The 19,049-nt window shown below is 49.4% G+C and overlaps 1 long non-coding RNA gene across 1 annotated transcript; it reads right to left on the bottom strand.

Annotated features, from left to right (window-relative positions):
• Positions 1-505: 505 nt before the first annotated feature.
• LOC145510399 (uncharacterized) lies at positions 506-10,481 on the bottom strand. The gene is made up of 4 exons (XR_014056991.1): positions 10,234-10,481; positions 7,279-7,416; positions 6,146-6,697; positions 506-4,444 (listed from the first exon to the last, which is right to left on the bottom strand). It is a non-coding gene; the product is annotated as an uncharacterized LOC145510399 (long non-coding RNA).
• Between the last annotated feature and the right edge of the window lie 8,568 nt (positions 10,482-19,049).

Here is a 19,049-nt window from a genome sequence, read left to right as displayed (position 1 = left end):
CGAGTGCCCCCATGTTCTGAGGATATTGAGCAAACAGCTCTCATTTCTCTTTGGTCTGTGTTTTGTTCCTCTCCCCCTGGGAGTCAGTCCTGAGCTGGGAGCAGGCGGAGGGTGCACTGAGTTACACAGTGATGTTAGACATCACTGTGCTAGCAACACTCAGGAAAACTTCACTTTGACTTGTACTCACCAGCTTGGGGTCATATCTGTGACCTTGACTCTTTCCTCCCTTATAAGAAACCTTTCCTAGGAATCTTGACCCCTCATGCAAATATCCCATTGATGGGCCACTCCATCTGTCTTCCAGAAATACCCTAGACTTTCACCCTGGAACCTCCCGATACATTGCATCACATTTATACACTGTTACAGCATGTGCAAATGAGAAAGTATATAAACCAAGACTGGCGTCCACGTAGTATCTCTTTAATAAAGTTTGTTAGAATTCATAGCTTTGGGGAAATTTTCATTTTTTTTCCTAGTGAAGGGAACATGAAATTCAGTATTACAACTTTGAATCTGTTATTTTATTTAACTTTCATGTTATCCCTGCCAGACAGTTGTTTTTTCCATTTTATTTTTCAGATGAGAAACAGAGTTTTATAGAAATTAAGTAATTTGCTATCAGGAAGTGCCAACATCCATATTTGAATACTGGTCTGTTTAATTTCAAAGCCTTTGTTTTTGTGATAAACTACCTCCTGGTTTTCACTGCTGCAAATAAAATTCTACTTAATTTTAAATGAGGACAAAAATTATTTCTTATGATGAAATTTTAGGAATGGATGAGTCTCTCTATCCTGGAGGAGGAAATGGCTACCCACTCCAGTGTTCTTGCCTGGGAAATCCCACGGACAGAGGAGCCTGGGGGCTACAGTCCAAGGGGTCACAAAGAGTCAGACATGACTGAGCAACTAAGCACACACGCATGAGGCTATCTGTAATTATCACCTTTCGACTCTTAGTGCTTCTGGCATCTATAAGGCTGTTGACACCTGTTGACTATTTTCCCTGGCGAGATTTCATGGCTTAGGAGCCTTAGTTTATGATTCATTAAAAACCAAAATAGCTCTAATGCAGGGTTCTGACTATGGGATAGATGCTGGTGACAACATTAAAAGGACAGGACAGAAGACTGGGAGAACATGGTAACTAAGCATGCTGTTTTTCTAAAACTCTGAATAGAGAATTGTGGGTAACAGGAAGCTGATGGAGACAAAGATCACGCTGGACCTGATTATCTGAGAGGTAGTGTGATGAAGGTCCTGCAAGCCAAAGTCTTGCAAGTAAACTGATAAATTTGTATACTTTGTTTCAAAATGTCACTACACTAGAAGTTCAAGAAATGTGATGAAAGTGGTAAAATAAGAATAAGAACTGGGAGAGGGGTTAATATGAGCAGAATGGTGGTCTGAGAAGCTCTTAATTCTTGCTCCCTGACAGAAGCATTGAAGGAAACAAAGTATCTCAACCACCTGACTGGGGCTCTGGAAAACAGGCAGTTTACAGTCCCCAAGCCAACGACCAGTCAAGAACGTACCATGTTCAGAGTGGTCGGAGAGTCCTGTGCTGTTCCTCCGTGTCTCATCCCTCTCCTGCCTGCAGCCGGGGCAGGTTTCAAGTGAACAGAGTTGAAGGGATTTATGGGAAACTATCAAGCAGATACATGTTTGCATTATGGGAGTCTCCAAACAAGGGAGTGAGAGAGAGATTATTTGAAGAAATAATAGCCCAAACCCCCAAATTTAATGAAAGACGTGAATCTACAAATAAGAGTTCAATAATTTCAGGTAAGATAAATTCAAAGAGACCCAAATGGAGATACATTATAATCAAACTGTCAAAAGGCAAGGCAAAAAGAGAATCTTGAAAGCAGCAAGGGAAAAGTAACTCAGGACTTCCTTGGTGGTCCAGTGGTCAAGATTCTGCCTGTCAATGCAAAGGGTACCTGGTCAGGGGAGATTGCCCATGCCATGGGGCAGCTAAACCCATGTGTCACAACTATTGAGCCTGAACTCTAGAGCCCGTGCTCCACAATAAGAGAAGCCACTGCAACGAGAAGCCCGTGCACCACAGCTAGAGAATAGCCCCCACTCACCACAACTAGAGAAAATCTGCACACAGCAAGGAAGACCTGGTGCAGCCAAAAGTAAATAAATAAGATAAAATGAAATAAAATATATAAAAAAGTGACTTATTACATACAAGGTATCCTCCATAAGATTGTCAGCCTGTTTCTCAGAAGAAACTTTGGAGGTCAGAAGGCAGTAGGATGATAAAGTGAACTGTCAACCAAGAATTCTCCATCTGCCCTTCCAAATGAGGGAGCAACTAAGACATTCCCGGGTAAACAAAAGTGAGGAGACTCATTACTACTAGACCTTCCCTATAAACAATGCTGAAGGGACTGCTGACAGTGGAATGCAAGCGTGTTTGATGGAAATAGTAGTCACAGGAAGATATAAAGATCTCTGGTTCAGATAAATACATGGAAAATGTATAACACCAGTATTATTGTAATTTTGGTTTATAACCACTTTTTATTTTCTATAGGATTTAAATGATAAATACATAAAAATAATTAAAAATCCATGTACATCATGTGCCAATCTAATTTGGCACGTGATGTATAAAAATGTAATTTGTGACATTGATAATGTGGAATTGTGTAGGAGTAGTTATTGTATGTGATTGATATCATTTCATATTTGATCATCATAATTTTAGAGTATTACATGTAACCTTCATGTCAACCACAAAGAAAATATCTATAAAATATACACGAGGTGAATTAAGAAAAGAATCATAACATCATTACAAAGAACCACCTAACACAAAAGGCAGTAACGGAAGGAAACAGGGGTAAGAAATTATATGAGATATACAGAAACAAATGGCAAAATGGCAGAAATAAGTCTTTCCTTATAAGCAATTGCTTTAAATTTAAATGGATTAAACTCTCCAATCAAAAGGCAGAGATTGGCAGAAGGGATTAAAAAAACCGAAAACCAGAAGCATGATCCAACTATATGCTCCAAGCCAGAGACCCACTTTGTCTCCAAGGCCACAAGAAGGCTGAATGTGAAAGAGGGGAGTGGAATCACCATGATGGCGGCTTGAGTCGCTCCTTCTCTCCCCTTTGACTTACCACTAGCTGGACACCTGTGACTGATCCTAACCAGGGCGGTTTAACCACCTGTGCACCGGACAGTCAGCAGACAGGCCTCAGCAGGTCCAAGGGGGTCGGAGAGCCTGCCCCACCCCCATGTGCCGGGATGGGAAGGCAGCCTGGGGTGCAAACTGGGCAGATGTCTGCCTATGGCCAAGCGTCGGGGGCAGTCCCGCCTGTCCATGGGGAACCTGGCAGTGGGTTTTGAGGGAGGGGCGGTGGAGGGACTCACACAGTCAGCTCCTCTCCCCAAGGGGACCGCTTTGGCCGAGGTGGGACCTTGCGAATGACCAACCAGTTGACCCAGCAGTGGGATTGTGGCACCTGGACTCCTCAGGCGGGACGGATGACCGGGGATGGAGACCGGGGGCGGGGGTGAGGCGGGGAGGGGAAATGGGAAGGCAGGGTGTCGGGGCCAATGTTGCGGGGCGGTTGAGGCAGAGGGAACACTCTCTGAAGGATCGCGTTTCCCGCTGCTGCCCCGGAGTCCTCCCCTGGGACCTCGGGAAGCGCCCTACCGGAGGATCACCCAACTGCGAGCACGGGCACCCCCAAGCCCCGGTGCCAAGGCCAGGCCCCTCTCAGGCAGCCTCGGTGCACAAGCCTCAGTGGATCCGCCCGAACGCCTTCAGGAGAAGCCGCAAGACTGGGCTGTAGCGCCACCTTCTGGGACAAAAGAGAGAGGTTTCTAATTGCCAGCCTGTTGAATTGTTCAGTTGTTCAGTTCAGTCGCTCAGTCGTGTCCGACACTTTGAGACCTCATGGACTGCAGCGCGCCAGGCTTCCCTGTCCGCGTGGGAAGGAAGGATCATCAACTCCAAGAGCTTGCTCAACTCATGCCCATCGACCGTGATGCCATCCAGCCATCTCATCCTGTCGTCCCCTTCTCCTCCCGCCTTCAATCTTTCCCAGCATCCGGGCCTTTTCAAATGAGTCAGTTCTTCGCATCAGGTGGCCAAAGTATTGGAGTTTCAGCTTCAGCATCAGTCCTTCCAAAGAATATTCAGGACTGATCTCCTTTAGGATGGACTGGTTGGATCTCCTTGCAGTCCAAGGGACTCAAGAGTCTTCTCCAACACCACAGTTCAAAAGCGTCAATTCTTTGGCACTCAGCTTTCTTTACAGTCCAACTCTCACATCCATACGTGACTACTGGATGAACCATAGCTTTGACTAGAGGGACCTTTGTTGAATTGTTAGAAATAGAATAAATTCTCAACTAAGGAAGGTGTCTGCTCACTCAGGTGTGAAAGTAGAAGCACAGGTTGTCAGACACTGTGAAAAATCAAGAAAAGATGGAATCAGAAAAAGAAAATAATTCTTCAGCAACTGAACTCAAGGACACAGAATACTGCAATATAGCTGATAAAGAATTAAAAATAGCTTTATAAAGAAATTCAGTGAGTTGTAAGAAATCTCAGAAGGCAATTCGATGAACTCAGGAATGAAATTAACAGAGGATTTCTTTATCAGACACTGAAATTATAAAAAAAACCCATAAAACCCAGAAATTCTGGAGCTGAAGAATTCAGTGAATGATATGAAGAAGCAATAGAGAGTATTGGTAACAGAGCAAACTAGACAAAAGAAAGAATAAGTGACTTGGAGGATAGGATTGAAGAAATAATTCTATTAGAATAGAGAATGTAGACTTAAGAAAGTAAAAAAATCTTATGCGAGCTATCAGATTTGCTCAGAAAGACAGATATAATAATAAATGTGCACCAGAGGAGAAGAGAAGAGGAGGAGACAGAGTTTATTTAAAGGAGTAATAGCTGAGAACTTCCCAAATCTGGGAAGAACTTAGATGTACACATCCATTAAGCTAATAGAGGATCTTATTATCTCAATTCAGAAAGACCTTCGCTAAGACACATTCTAATGAAACAGTCAAAAAATCAGTGATAAAGAATCTTAAATGCAACCAGTGAAAAAAGAAAGTCACCTATTAATAAAATTCCTGATCCGAAATCCTAATTATGTGTGTACCAACCTAATACAAAGGTAGACAAAATCAGAGGAGAAAAAGAAAAGAAAAGAAAAAAAAAAAAAGAAATACAAACAACCAGAAGGCAAACAGTAAGAAGGCAGGTAAAAATCCTGACACATTAATAATCACTCTAAATGTAAATGGATCAAACCCACCAATCAAAAGGCATGGAGTGGCTGGAGGGATGAAAAATGAAGACCCAACTGTATCTGCCAACAGGAGATGCATTTCAGCTTAAAGATACATGTTGGCTGGAAGTGATGGATGGCAGGAGATATTCCATGTAAGTGGAAACCAAAAGAAAGCAAGGCAACTGTCGTTCTATCAGATAAAATAGACTTCTGGATGGGAAGGAAGCTGGCAGTGGAGGAGAGACAGAGGTGCTGAAGGAATTATTGTGAATTAAACGCACACAGCCAGTTTCACAGAGTAGCTCTGTGCTACATCCAGGTGGTGCTGAGCCTGGATAAAAGGCCAGGAACCCAGACAGGAGCTGGTGTGCGCCGGGGAGGCGTGTGTGTGGCTCCCCCAGCAGAGATCAGGTCACCGCTGCTCCCAGGGTGGGAGAGGTGCTGGGGACTGCAGCCACTCCATCCTAATATCACCAACCCCACTGGGAGTTTGTTTCCAGTTTGGTAGTAAAACCGAGGGACTGCATCTTATACCCAGCACAACTTCTCATTCTTACTGATCTTCAAACACAGAACAGGCCTGTCACCTAGTCCATCTCATGGACCATGAAACACGAGATAAAAGGAGGAAGCAGGGGAGAGACACTGAGGTGTCTGTGACCATGAGGACAGCAGCCCTGTGGGAGGGGCAGCGGCCGGGGCAGTGGGTGTGCCCACAGGGGGCTGGATCATTTGCTTTTTTAGTGATCAACCCCTTGGAAAAATCTCTCCCGCTGGTTACACATCTGGTCGTTGTGATTTGTGGAAGATACTCCCTGAACTTTTTTGACAGCCAGTGATTTTTGCCACAAGTACCTTCTGACCCGAGAAGTTGGCTGTCGACTCCCTGAAGAGCAGAAACGTGGGTCTCAGAAGCCCCCAGCCCTCTGTGTGGCATGGATGGTCACCATGGACGGTCATGTGGATGGTCACCATGGATCGAGCTGCTCTGCGAGGCTCCCACCAGGGAGGAGGCGGCTGCTGTACAAGGGACATGCTATCTCTAGCGAGGTGAGGGGCCAGAGGAGATGGGCTGGGCACCTGGAGCTCAAGGAAACAGGCGCCCTGCGCTTGGGCAGGGTGCTAGGTGGATGGGGCGCCCTTTGACCCTGGGGAGAGGCATGCCCCAGTTCAGGGTCTGGCTGGGGAGGCCTCGGAACAGGCAGGTCTTCTCACTCAGCAGAGCTGTGTTTGACAGAAGTAACAGCAGTTTGCCCATCACTCTGGGACAGCGTCTGTTTTCTCCTTTTCTTAAGACGTCCAGAGAGAGGCAGTCTGGGGCAAGTGTGGACGCCGAGTGTCCGCTCCTCCTTCAGTGAGAGCTTCTGTCTGGCTTCCAAGGGTGCCAGCTCCGTGGCCAGACACCCTCTGTGCTCCAGGAAGGAAGAAAGAGCAGGTCAGGGCAGGGGGTATCTGCCAGCTGGGCCCCTTGTCTTAGGAACGTAATGGCTTTATTATAAGGGCCACTGAGTGGAATTCCATCTCGTCTCCCTGACAGGTCATGGCTGTCCCAGCTGCAAAACTTCTTCTTTTGGGAAAGGAGACGAGACAGCAGTGAATTCCCACAGGATCTCCGCCACATCCTCTAAACACAGGCGCTGACTGTCACTTCATGTGTCATTACATAACGATGTAGATATATCATTTATACATTACATGTAATATTCTCTGTGAGGATCCTCTAGTAAGTGCTGTGTGCTCAGTCACTTCAGTCGTGTCTGACTCTTTGCGACCCCATGGACTGTAGCCCGCCAGGCTCCTCTATCCATGGGATTCTTCAGGCAAGAATTACTGGAGTGGGTTGCCATTTCCTTCTCCAGGGGATCTTTCCAATCCTGGGATCCAACCCATGTCTCCTATGTCTCCTGTGTTGGCAGGCAGATTTTTTACCACTAGCAACACCTGGAAAGCCCCTAGTTAAGTTCTAGTGACTAAAAATCTTTGCCAACCTCGGTGGACCAGTGTGGGGGCTCCATGGGGCAGAGGGCAGGGCTCTCAGATGTGCAGGCAGGGCTGCCCTGGGTGAAGGTCGCCTGTGGTCCAGAGGGGAGGTGTGCACGACTTCCAAGGCCGCTATTCCTGAGCCTCTGAAAATACAAAATACAGTCGTAAAATCATTTGGTTTTCCATTTAGCACAACCTAGAGATGGAGATGACATTGCTTAACGTGTGGCGTTGTGGGTTTCCTGGAAAGATGCGACTGACAAGCAGACAGAGGTTTGGAAAGTGCCCTTGACTCTGTTGTTGCCATCACTCAGCAGCCAGACCAGGTCTGAACCCAGGTCTTTGGATTCTAAACTCAGGCCCACATTTATCCCAGGTGCCTCTCACGGTAATCAGCCCCTCACCCTCCATCTCCGTTGAATCCTGTGGGACTGGGAGTCTGGAGCAATGCTGAGAGAGAAAACGGCAAAAACAGGGCATTTGTAGCTTGAGGACGAGGCTGCCCCCCTATCCCATGTGCATCCCTCTGGCCTGGGTGCCTGTCCTCCCCCTGCCACCCAGAGGGCTCCTCCTCCACACACTTCTCTCTGAGTCTCCAGCCCTGCCACCTGAGTCTTTAAATGCTTTACTCCTTTTGAAAAATATTCACTGTTCATTGTAAAACTTGTATTTTGCATGTTGTGTCTGTTTTTTGTGTTTATCTGGAAAGAAGGTCAGAGTTAGACAAGGTCCCATTGTTCAGAAGTAATCAGTCTACTGAATTGTTGATGGAATACTATTCTAGAATCTTCCTGTGTGTATATAAAATATGCAAATATAGGCAGATAGATATGTACATAAATAAGGCAATGTTGTATTAGGTCTTGTTTCCTAGCTTTTCATGCAGCGATATGGCATGGACCTCCAATGAACCAGCTCTGAATGGTTTTTATCTGCTGGTTGGGAGCCGAGCTGCCTGCTGCGTGGACCAGTTCCCACACACCTGGTCCTGACATGCGTGGACATGGGCCCACATGCCCGCCCATCCATGGGGCAGTAGGGGGCGGGTGTAGACCTCGTGGGGTGGGGACAGCACAGCTGTTAGCAGCACAGTTAACAGTGAGGACGGGTTTTCACGGGCCGCGTGGGAACACCCAAGTCCTGACCGCACTGTTTAGCTTTCCCTCTGGGGAGGGTGGTGCCGCAGACCTAAAGTAAATGCAAGAGACCGGAGTTTAGAAAATATGACAAGAGTTGAAAACCTAAAGCTGGATCACACAGAAATAGCCCTTAGAAGACAGCCGCTGGGACGAGGATGTATGTATATGTTTCCACGGCCGTTTACAGCTTGGAGTCCTCCGAGTCTGACTCTGAGCGGAGGGTGGGACTCGGGGATGCCCCGGGCAGCGCTGTGGGGCCGGGACTCAGGTGACAGGTGTGGGACACGTGTCCTGAGAGCCCGTTTTCACACGTCTGTTTCCATTCAGTGTATGTTTCAGGCTGACGTCGGTGCCACATGTGGAGCTTGGGCCCCTGCTGTTGATACTTGCTGTGTCCCTGGGTTTCCTTTGGGTGGAAAAGTCACTCAAACAGTGAAGCAACTCGGATCACAGAGGCCAGATCAGGTGTGGGGGGCAGGAGGGACAGCCCAGCTGAGAAGCTTTCTCCCTCCCCCTGCAGCCAGGGAGGGTCTGTGCTCAGGGACCCCCTGCCTGGGTGGGTGGGACATGGAGGTGGCTCTGGGTGGAGAGGAGGCCCTTGTATGTAAGCATTTCTGGTGAAGGGCTTTTGGAAGAGGGTCTGAGTCCCTGACTCTCACTGAATTTGTGTGGTTTGTTTTTTTCATCCCGCTCAAGTCTCTGTGCCATTTCGTACTTGTGATTGTGTGCTCTTCTTCCTAACGAAGGACCCCCACCTGCCCAAGATTCTGACCCCACAGGACCTGAGGCCCTGCACGTGAAGTTTGGCCAGGGCCACCTGTGGGTGCTGCTGATGCCTCTCGGACTCCACGGAGTCCGGTCTGGTGTCCGGCTCCGGGTCACAGGCCGGGGAGCCGCCCCCAAGTGCTGCTGGAGAAGATGAGCTCCCAGAACGCGCTCCTGGAGCCTTGCCAGGTGGCCCTCTGCTCTGGAGACACATTTGCTCAGGATAAGAAAGAGGATGAAGGGGCAGCGTCCCCGGCACTTCCCGGAACCCAGGCCAAGGGCAGTGGCCACAGCGCACGTGGCTGTGGGGACCCCAGGGAGGCCGAGTTTTTCTGCAGGAACGACCTTGGCCCCTGGGTTGAGGGACTGGGTGCACGTGGCTACCAGTGTTGGAAGAGGCGGCCTCAGCCTCTCCCGTGGCTCAGCCTCTCCCATGGCTCAGTCTCACGGACCACAGATCAGAAAACAGGTCCAGAGGTTCACTACTGGGCCAGGGAGCAGGGCAGCTGGTTACTGTGTGGATGCTTGTTAGACAGGAACCAGCTGACGCAGGCCCTTTCCAGGCCCACCTCTGAGAAGCGCTGGCTTCTGAGAACCGTCTGGTCGGTCTGCACTGGGCAGCCTGTGATCAGAAATATGTCTCAGCGTCTAATGTAATTATAAGTAAACTGTTTTAGATAAATATTTTATAACGACTCAGTGTTATCCAAGCAGCTCCTTCTTTGCAGGAATTGGCAGGGGGCATGGAGGTGTTCATTTTCTGTTTAAATAAGGTTAAAAATATTTTCTGAAATTTTTACTTAGGGCCAAGAAATAAGCCCAGCTGTAGTGAAAGGTCTTCTCTCCCTCCTGCTCTGTCTTCACAAGAAGACTTCTGGAGCTCCTGAAGCTGAGGAGCCTAACCGGGCAGCAAGCCGGGCCCAGCCATCAGGGGCCCTGCACCAGCACCTCCACTCAACCCAAGGATCACCCTGAATTTATGTAGGATCACACACGTCCCATAAGGATGATGGTGCCTATGAGCAGAAGCTCCTGGCTTGTGCTTAACCCCCTCACCTTCCATCAGGACAGTGATCCAGGGTGGAAGAGCCTGCCCTCCATCTTCCGGAAGCTTCCGGTCTGTGTGGTGTTCCCTTGGACCCCTAGCTGGGCTTTGGTGGGCGACACAGACAGGGGTCATTTGAGACCTTCTTAGGGACTTGCTTCCACTTGAGTGGGAAGGCTGGCTCTGGTGGCAGGAGAGAGAATTCAGGTTAGGCCGCCTCCCTGGAGCATGGCGTGGAGAGGCTGCTCTGTGTTGGTCTGGTCGCCATGGTAGCCAGCGGTCCCCACATCTGGACATCTGGGACTCCTCACCCAGGAAGAGATAGAGCGGTGGACGCTTCCCAGATGGCAATCTGGTGAGTAATTCATCCTCTGGGGCTGCGGCTAATCTTGATTGTGAAGTGACGGAGTTTGATTTTCTTACTAAGAAGACATGAATCTCAGCGGCTGAGTGGGAGGAAGTTCTGTGCTGGTGGATCCTCCTGGTATGGCCCTCCGCCTGCCCTTCTGTATCTGGCCTGGGGGGCAGTGGTCGGGGTGCCCTCTGTGGTCCCATGGGTCCAGGCAAGACTGTGATGCCGGGTGACTTGTGTGTTGTGGTTCCAGACAAGCAGGTGTGTGGGGTTGGGGGATGCACCCGGGGTACATGGACTCTACCTTGCCCGAACATTCAATGGCCTGTGATGGGGGTGAATGAACTGCTTTGAGTCTGTCCCCTCTTTTGTGAAGTGAGGGCCTTAAAGTATTTTCTGGGTTTACTTCTAGCTGCAAGTCTCTGTGTCTGATTCAATACCATGTTTTGGAAACTTTTTGCTCTGTCTGTATTATCTGCAAAAAAGGAATAAGTTGTTGGACATTCCTTCTATGCTGTCATCAGCCCAGGGAATTTTCTGGAATCAAGATGACATAATTAGACTGAGCACCAGGAGGTCTGAGTCACTGACTTGACCTGGCCAGAGGGGGTTGAGGCCGGGGCATCCATTTCATGGTCCTGTAGGTGAGCTGGGCCCCTACCTGTGACCCAGGGTGTCTGGGTATCTCTTTGCTTCAGAGTTGGCTCAGTAGACTGACTTTTGAGGTCTCATTAGGTTGTGCCCCAAGTGGGGCAGCCTCTGACCTTCCTTCAGAAGTGCCGGGAGGAACCAGAGAACCTACAGCAAACAGAGCACAGGGTCCTGCAGTGCAGGCAGAAGGGTTGTGCAGCAAACCGGAGTACAGCCCACGCTGGAGGACAGGGCGGTGGGGAGCAGTCGCATGTGGCACTGTGGTGTGTGCGAGGACCACACGCACACACTCTGCTGCAGGGTAGACTGCTCTGCACGGGCTGTGCTGCCCCACAGGACACTGCACACTGCACTTCACTGCACTCCACTGTGTTATCCAAGACTGTGCTGTGCGGTGTACTGTACTATACTTCACTGGTGCCAGACCACACTGCACACACCGCTCTGGTGCTAGAACACACTGCACATGCTGCCCTGATACTACACCACACTGTACACCCTGCACTGTGCTGTCCTGCATCGTCGTGCTATGCTGCACTGTAGTGTCCTGCCCCGCACAGTGCTGTGTTCTGCAGCTGTGCGGTGTTACAGTAGAGAGTGCAGTGTGCAGAGTACAGTGTAGAGTCCAGGACACTGCACAGCACCGGTCAGGACAGCAGAGCACTGCACACAGCGAGCACAGCGTGTGTTTCACATCACAACAGCGCACAGCACAGCACAGTGTCCCCAGCCTCCTGCTGTCTCTCGGCTGCCTGAGCTGGTGAACCAGGCCTCTCCTGGTGCCCCGTCTGCTTATATGAACAGACTGGTCTCCATGTGTCTGCATGTGCCTGTGATGGTTCCTTCCACCCCGTTTCCTGAATAAACATGAAGGGTTGGGGTCAGAAGGGCCTTCCCACAACCTCTCCAGCCGAGGTGATGGGAGCTGGTGGGGTCCCAGAGCCAGAGAGGGGCCCAGGGCCCAGCACGCAGGGCCCTGTCCCACCCGGAGAACCCCAGGGCCCCTCTGTGGGCCAGGACCCTCTGGTCCCGCGCAGCTGCGGGTGGAGCCCTGGGCGCGGGGAACCCAGATCTGCCGTGTCAGCGGCTCCTCATCAGTCTGCTGAGACCAAAGCCAGCTCTCAGGCAAGCATTTCCTGCACGAACCGCGTGTTTGTTACATTCCCCTGTGTGTTTATGAAGGCTGTGTCAGCCACACTGATTTACATAAACACTGCCAGGCTAGCGTGGACTCCCCCACCCCCAAGAGCAGCTGAGTACCGACAGCATCCGCAGCTCTAACTCTTATTGTCTAAACAGAGCAGATGTTGATGGAATGAGCCAACAAGAAAATACAACAAAGGAGACCATTTTGAGGGGGCTTTCGATTAAAATGCGTTCCAGATTGACAAAATGTTACGATATTAGTGGAATGGATCATTCCAATGTCATGTTTGGCTCTTAGAGACAATAAGGCAAGCCTGACACAAACTGCTGCAGCTCCCAGGCTGTAAATGCCCAGGGTGAGCGCAGTGTGTCTGTAAGTGAACCAGCCTCACCTGTTTAGTGACTTATCCGCATATCCCACGTCCTGCGTGGCTGCTGTGGGGCAGCCTCAGTCCTGCTGCAACTGCCTGGGACAACCTCCACCTCTTTCCTCCAGGCCAGGGGGCGCCATGGGCAGAGGAAGTAGTCTGGTAGCAACGGGCTGGACAGTGAATTTTTGTAAGTTCCCACTGATGTGGTTCTGAGAGTCAGGTGTGATAGTCTGGGAGCTGTGGTTGCAGATAGTAGACAAGGATTTGATCAGTTTCTTGTGCTTTACTTCAGGTACCCAGGGGGTAATTTCCAAACGATGTTGGCAAATCCTGCTGTTGAGTCTTTTGAATCAGACCAGAAGGAGCAGCAGGGTTCACCCTTCATCGTGAGGTACTGTGTGGTCCGCTTGGATACAGAGAGTGACTCTCTGTACTGTGGGTCCCAGAGAGAAGCAGCGTGGATTATTGCACCTTTGCCCTTAAATGAACAATTGGGTACAGAGCAGGAGCCCTTGGCATGAGCTGTGGGTGCCTCGGGGCTTGAGGGCCCTGAGCTGGTGGCCCCTGGTGGTGGCAGACCACCCGGTCAAGGGCCCCCCTGTTATTCTGCCAGTGGAATGACTTGTAGGAGTTTACTTCCAGTCCCTTCATCTTCCCATTTTTCTAACACAATTATCTTAAACATTTCCTCTGCATACATTTAGAACCGCACCAGACTGCTGTAATTTTTGCTTCAATTGCATAGTATAATATAATATAATACACTCAAGAGAAGAAAAGCTTGGTGTGTGTTCCCACATTTGTGCTTATTCTGTTCTTTCTTCCTTCCCGATGTCCCAAGATTCCTTCTTTTATTGTTTCCTTTCTGTTCAGAGGAATTCCTTTAGCCAGTCTTTCAGGGCAGGTCTACGGATGACACCTTGCTTAGTTTTCCTTCATCTGAGGGTCTTTGGTTTCCCTTTCATTCCTCAAGGATGTTTCAACAGATAATTAATTCCATTTGTTCTTTTTTCTTTCAGCTCTTGAATTGTGTTGAGCTACTTCCTCTTTTTCTCTTGGTTTCTGAAGAGAAATCATGATCATTTGGGTTCCTTCCCATTATTGGTGAGGGTTCTTTTTTTTTCCTGGATTCTTTCAAGGGTTTCCTTGGACTTAGATTTCAGAAGTTTAATTATGAGATGTCTTGGTGTTGATTTCTTTGGGTTTATCTTGTATGTGTGTGTGTGTTTAGTCACTTCAGTCATGTCTGACTCTTAGTGACCCCATGAACTGTAGCCCACCAGGATCCTCTGTCCATGGGATTCTCCAGGCAAGAATACTGGAGTGGGTTGCCATGCCGTCCTCTAGATCTTCGTAACCTAGGGATTGAGATTCCCTTAATTCTTGAATCTATGTCTTCTGCAAAATTTAAGATGTTTTCAGCTATTTTCTTTGGGTATTTTCAGCGCCCTCCCCCTAATTTTTTTCTCTGCTTCTGAGATTCCTGTGACACAAATGTTAACTTTTTTGCTGCAGTCTGAGCACTGAAGAACTGATGCTTTTGAACTGTGGTGTTGGAGAAGACTTTTGAGAGTCCCTTGGACTGCAGAGAGATCAAACCAGTCAATCTTAAAGGAAATCAATCCTGAATATTCATTGGAAGGACTGATACTGAAGCTGAAGCTCCAATCCTTTGGCCACCTGATGTGAAGAGCTGAGTCATTAGAAAAGACCCTGATGCTGGGAAAGATTGAAGGCAGGAGGAGAAGGGGATGACAAAGGATGAGATGGTTGTATGGCATCACCAACTCGATGGACATGAGTTTGAGCAAGCTCTGGGAGTTGGTGATGGGCAGAGAAGCCTGGTATGCTGCTCTCCATGGGGTCGCAAAGAGTCAGAAACGACTGAGCAACTGGACTGAACTGAAGGCTATGGGTATTACCTTGTCTCTGTTTTCTCTGTTGTTCAGATTGGATAAATTCCCTTTATGTGTCCTCTAGTTCACTGATTCTTTCCTCTGTTCCTTCCATCCTACATTGAGCATGTTCATTAAGTTTAATTTCAGTTACATTTTTCAGTTCTAAAATTTCCATTTGGTTCTTGTTTCTTCTGTTCCTTTCAGTGACTTTCTCTCTTTGCTAAGGCTCTATTTTTAATTGTTTCGAGCATGTTTTTATTTGCTCACGGAAGTATTTCTGTGTTGGCTGCTTTAAAGTCTTTTGTCAGATCATTCTCATGTGTGTCATCTCAGTGTTGGCATCTTTAGATTGACTTTCTTCAGTCAATTTGAGATCCTCCTGGTTCTTGGTGTGATGAGTGAGTTTAGACTGGAGCCTGGACACTGGTTATTATGTTCTGAGCCCTTTGGTTTTTGTGTGCTTCCTCTAACTCTGGTCCAGTGGGGCCAGGAGGGTGCTTTCTCATTATAGCCAAGTGGGGTGAAGTCCTGGATCCCCACTTGGACTCCCTTGACACCGAGGGGCATCCCTTGTTGCTCTGGGAGAGGCCCAACTCCCCTGGGCCTCCATTGGTACATCCTTGGCTGTGAAGGGTAGGACTGCCCCCTCATGCCCTTTGCTGATGCCATGGCAGGGCAGCCCCGTCACTGCTGGGCTGTGGTGAAAGTCCTGTTGTCCTCTAGGCCTCCCCTGGCACCACCCAGATGGTAGAGGGAGGGTCCCTGGGCCTACAGTCCCTTTGGGGTGGCCATCTAGGCTCCCTTGTAATCTCCACTGACACCACCCTGGGGGCCGGGACCTGGGTGAGGGTGTGTAGGCTCCTGTCTCGGCCTTCCCTGACATGGTGCTGGGGAGGGACCCTGGCTTTGCCTGTGGTGCTTGGCCCGAGCACAGTGAGTATTTCCTAAGAGTTCTCTTTCTGGATGGGCTGCCCTTTGCCTGGTCCCTTGCCCAGAAAAAGCAGCTTCTGCAGGGGCTTCTTTATCCGTGCCAGTCAGCATTTCCAGGTTACCGGGTTCTTCAGCTCCAAGTCTGTGACGTTCAAGGCAGAAAGAAACCCAGGGATGAGGTGTGGTGGTCCCTAAGGTCCCGAGGTCGCCAGCCAGTCTGGCCACTCCTCTCACCTCTCGGGGTTTCATGCCCAGTGTGTACTTCGTGGGGGCAGGAGAGGAAAGTACACTGCCGCCGTCTTCCCAGAAGCAGGAGACATGTTATTAACATTTAAGTGTCTTTGCCAAATAGTATAAATTGCAAGTGCAAGGCAGAGAGTCCAGGTCTTTGTACGCAAATTTGCCACCAGGACCCGCCGAGGTCACCTCCAGAGAGGACCGGATTCCCTTCTGGCTGCCTGCAGCGCTGAGGGCCTCTTGCTGGAGGCACTTAGTTTGCACAGACTTGATTTATGTTGGGTTATTCTGGGTCTCTTGCATTGAATTTCATCAGGACGGCCAAGGTGGACAAAAGTGAACATAAAAGCTGCTGCCCAGGGTGGTGACTTTCTGAAGCAGAGAGCCCAGGCCGGCAGGCTCCAGGAAGGGCAGGGCCTGTCTTCTGAGCACAGCGACTTCACAGTTCACATCATCAAGCAGAGATGGGCTTAAGTGGCTGTTGCTGGAAGAGACGCATTAGTGGATTTCCTGCGCCACCTCGTAAGGAGAGTGAACTCGAGCCTCTCAAAGGCGCGCGGGTCCTAGAGGGCGGGCCGGCGGCTCTGTGCTCAGGGATCACCATAGAGACAGATGCTGCTGTAAAGTACACAGAGGAAAACGGGGAGTGAGTGCCCGCGTGTGATGAAGTGTCGCCAGATTTCCCGAGAGACAGGAAGTGGTGTGAAGACAGGGCACCTACTGACGTCTCTTGAATGGGCCCTCGGACCCAACTTTTCCATTCGTGTGTTGTTTCTGACGAGGGATAGAAATGGAAACTATTTTTGGATCCAAACCCTGGACAGATTTTGGAGTTCAGATTCATAAAAGGAAGACTAAGAGCTGGTTAGAATAATGTTAGAAACACAGATTATTTTAAAATTTACTGATCCATCAGCACCCTGACAAACACGGCTTCAAACTACCACCTCCTCCACTGGGATGCTTCACCAGCCAGAAGACTTACCCTTGGCAGGCAGACGTCTAAAGGCCCCCGTCCAAGCTGGCTCTGCTCGCCGGTGACATGGAATAAGGCTTTCTGGAGCCACACGTTCCTCTGATGTTCCAGAGCCTGGCCATGGTCTGGCCCAGAATAGGTGCTCAGTCGTGTTTATGGAGTGAATTGGCTGCACTGGGCACCTTTGCTCCACACCCCTAAATCAATAGGAAGGTTGGAGTCTGTTTATATTTGGCTCTTGAAGTTGGGTTGGCCTTTAGATGAGCAAAGACATTTTTTCAAGTTCAAGATTCTAGGTTTCTTTTGCAAATAAGATCTGAGTTTGGAAATGACCTTGCATTATGGAACATTATAGCCTGATCTTAGAAGAATATTAGACCGTGGACAAGCCAGTGTGTAGACCTAGTGCTCCCTTCTTGGCTGCTCTGTGTGTGTCACTGTTTGCCATGACACATGAGAGACTGTGTAAAGTCATGTTCCAGCATCTTCTTTTATCATGTCCCTTATGGTTTAGGTTGAGTTGTGTGTGTGGAGGTAGCAGTCCTTGTTGTGTGTCAGTTAGAATTGGGTTCTACCGGGGATGGGGGCGCCACCCAGTCTCACAGACGTGACCACACAGAGGGTTTGTGTCTCACGGCTGCACCTGCTATGAGAGTGGCTGGGAGCATGGAGGGTTTGCAGCTGGGCATGGGGTGTGTTGCTGCCCCTGGTGAAATGGAATTATGTTGATAAAAAACAAGGGAAGGCCCTTAGGTGGACAGTCTGCACTGTCTGCTGTGTGCACTCGGCGCTGGATCCTTTCTTGTGGTTTCTTGGGTCCTGCTGTGTGGGCCTCGGTGGGACATCTCTGAATGTGCCTTTCTGATCAGCCAAGATGGGAACAGGAGCTTGTTTGCACAGCTGTATGTCAACATCAGGCTGAGAGAGAGAGAGGTCCTGGGGACGTGTGTTCTGAAAGAAACAGGACCTACCACACTCGACACCATGCCCCAGCTCATGTGAGCAGAGGCAGGAGGCGGGACTGGGAGACATGTCCCTGATGATGCTCAGGGCCTCTGACTCCAGGCTGGAGGAACCCCAAAGGAGGGAGGTGTCAGGAAGTGGTCCCATGCTCCATCCCAGATCACTAAGTCCTGCTGGTACCATCCAATCCCATCCCACATATCTTTGTGATGAAAATACCTGCTGTGCTCACTAGCTTTCTTGTCCACTTTCATCCCCCATGGCTTCCAGCCTTCAACATGAAATGGGATGGCCCAGGAGGTCTGCCACAGCTAAATGGAAAGTGCTTGTTGGCTACTTAAATCAAATAATACGGTCCCTTATAGCTATAAGGCATGCGAAGACAAGGCCATTGTGCTTTTGTAGATTTCAGATTTGCGTGTTAGATGAGAATTTGTATTTTTAAATTGCTATGATGGGAAAAATTACTGCTAATATTATTGAATGCTGAAAATCTATTAGTTTAAAGCTTTGTACATACAACTGTGCAAACAACCCCCAGATGTACTGGCTTAAACCAAGCACCGTTCATCACTGATCACCATCTTCTGGGTGGGGGTCCAGGTAGGCTGGTCTTGGCAGGGCTTACTCGTGTGTCTGAGGTCAGCTGGTCCAGGAGGGCTCCATGCGGATGTCTAGTGGCTTACCAGCTGATGGCCAGGCCCCTGGAGAGTCATCCCAGGGCTGTAGGTGACCTTGGAGGCAGGGGTGTGCTGCCGGCTGAGCCTGTGAATGAGACATGTTCAAAAGCATGAGGAAGTGGTTCAGTCTCTCCCAGGATGGGCGTGGGGGTAGGGGTTGGGGATGGAGGGCTTGGCCGTGGGGAGTGTGATCCCCATGTGGAAACTAACCCCAGGGCTGGGATGCGCTACACACCTTCCTGGCCGGGCCCTAGCTGCCTGATGCTGCAGGGACTTTTCCTCTCCCTCGGGTCCGTCTGTGGGCACAAGGCTCTTTATTTAACAAGTGCTCAGTGAGAACTCCTGTGCGTTTCCTAAGAAGATTGGGGACTGAAGGGTTAGCACTGCTATTTTTGTCTTAGCAGCACCACGTCTTCAGCAGGAGAGGTGCTAGGACAGGTGAGTGTGCCCCTGACCACAGTCTGTAGGGAGCTGGGCCGGTGTAAATGGACCAGGAGACTCTGAGCCTCAGGGAACTTGCAGCCAAAGTAAAGCTAGAGATGAAAACGAAGCTTCTCTGAGGAAAGGAACTTCACCATTATGAATTTCACTGCAACGTCCTATGACAAAGTTTATCATAGAAG

The sequence above is a fragment of the Giraffa tippelskirchi genome, chromosome 6 (genome assembly GCF_054371585.1).
Source record: "Giraffa tippelskirchi isolate mGirTip1 chromosome 6, T2T-mGirTip1v1.2.pri, whole genome shotgun sequence".
NCBI classification, from domain to species: Eukaryota; Metazoa; Chordata; class Mammalia; order Artiodactyla; family Giraffidae; genus Giraffa; species Giraffa tippelskirchi.
This window is presented reverse-complemented; position numbering and strand designations above follow the sequence as displayed.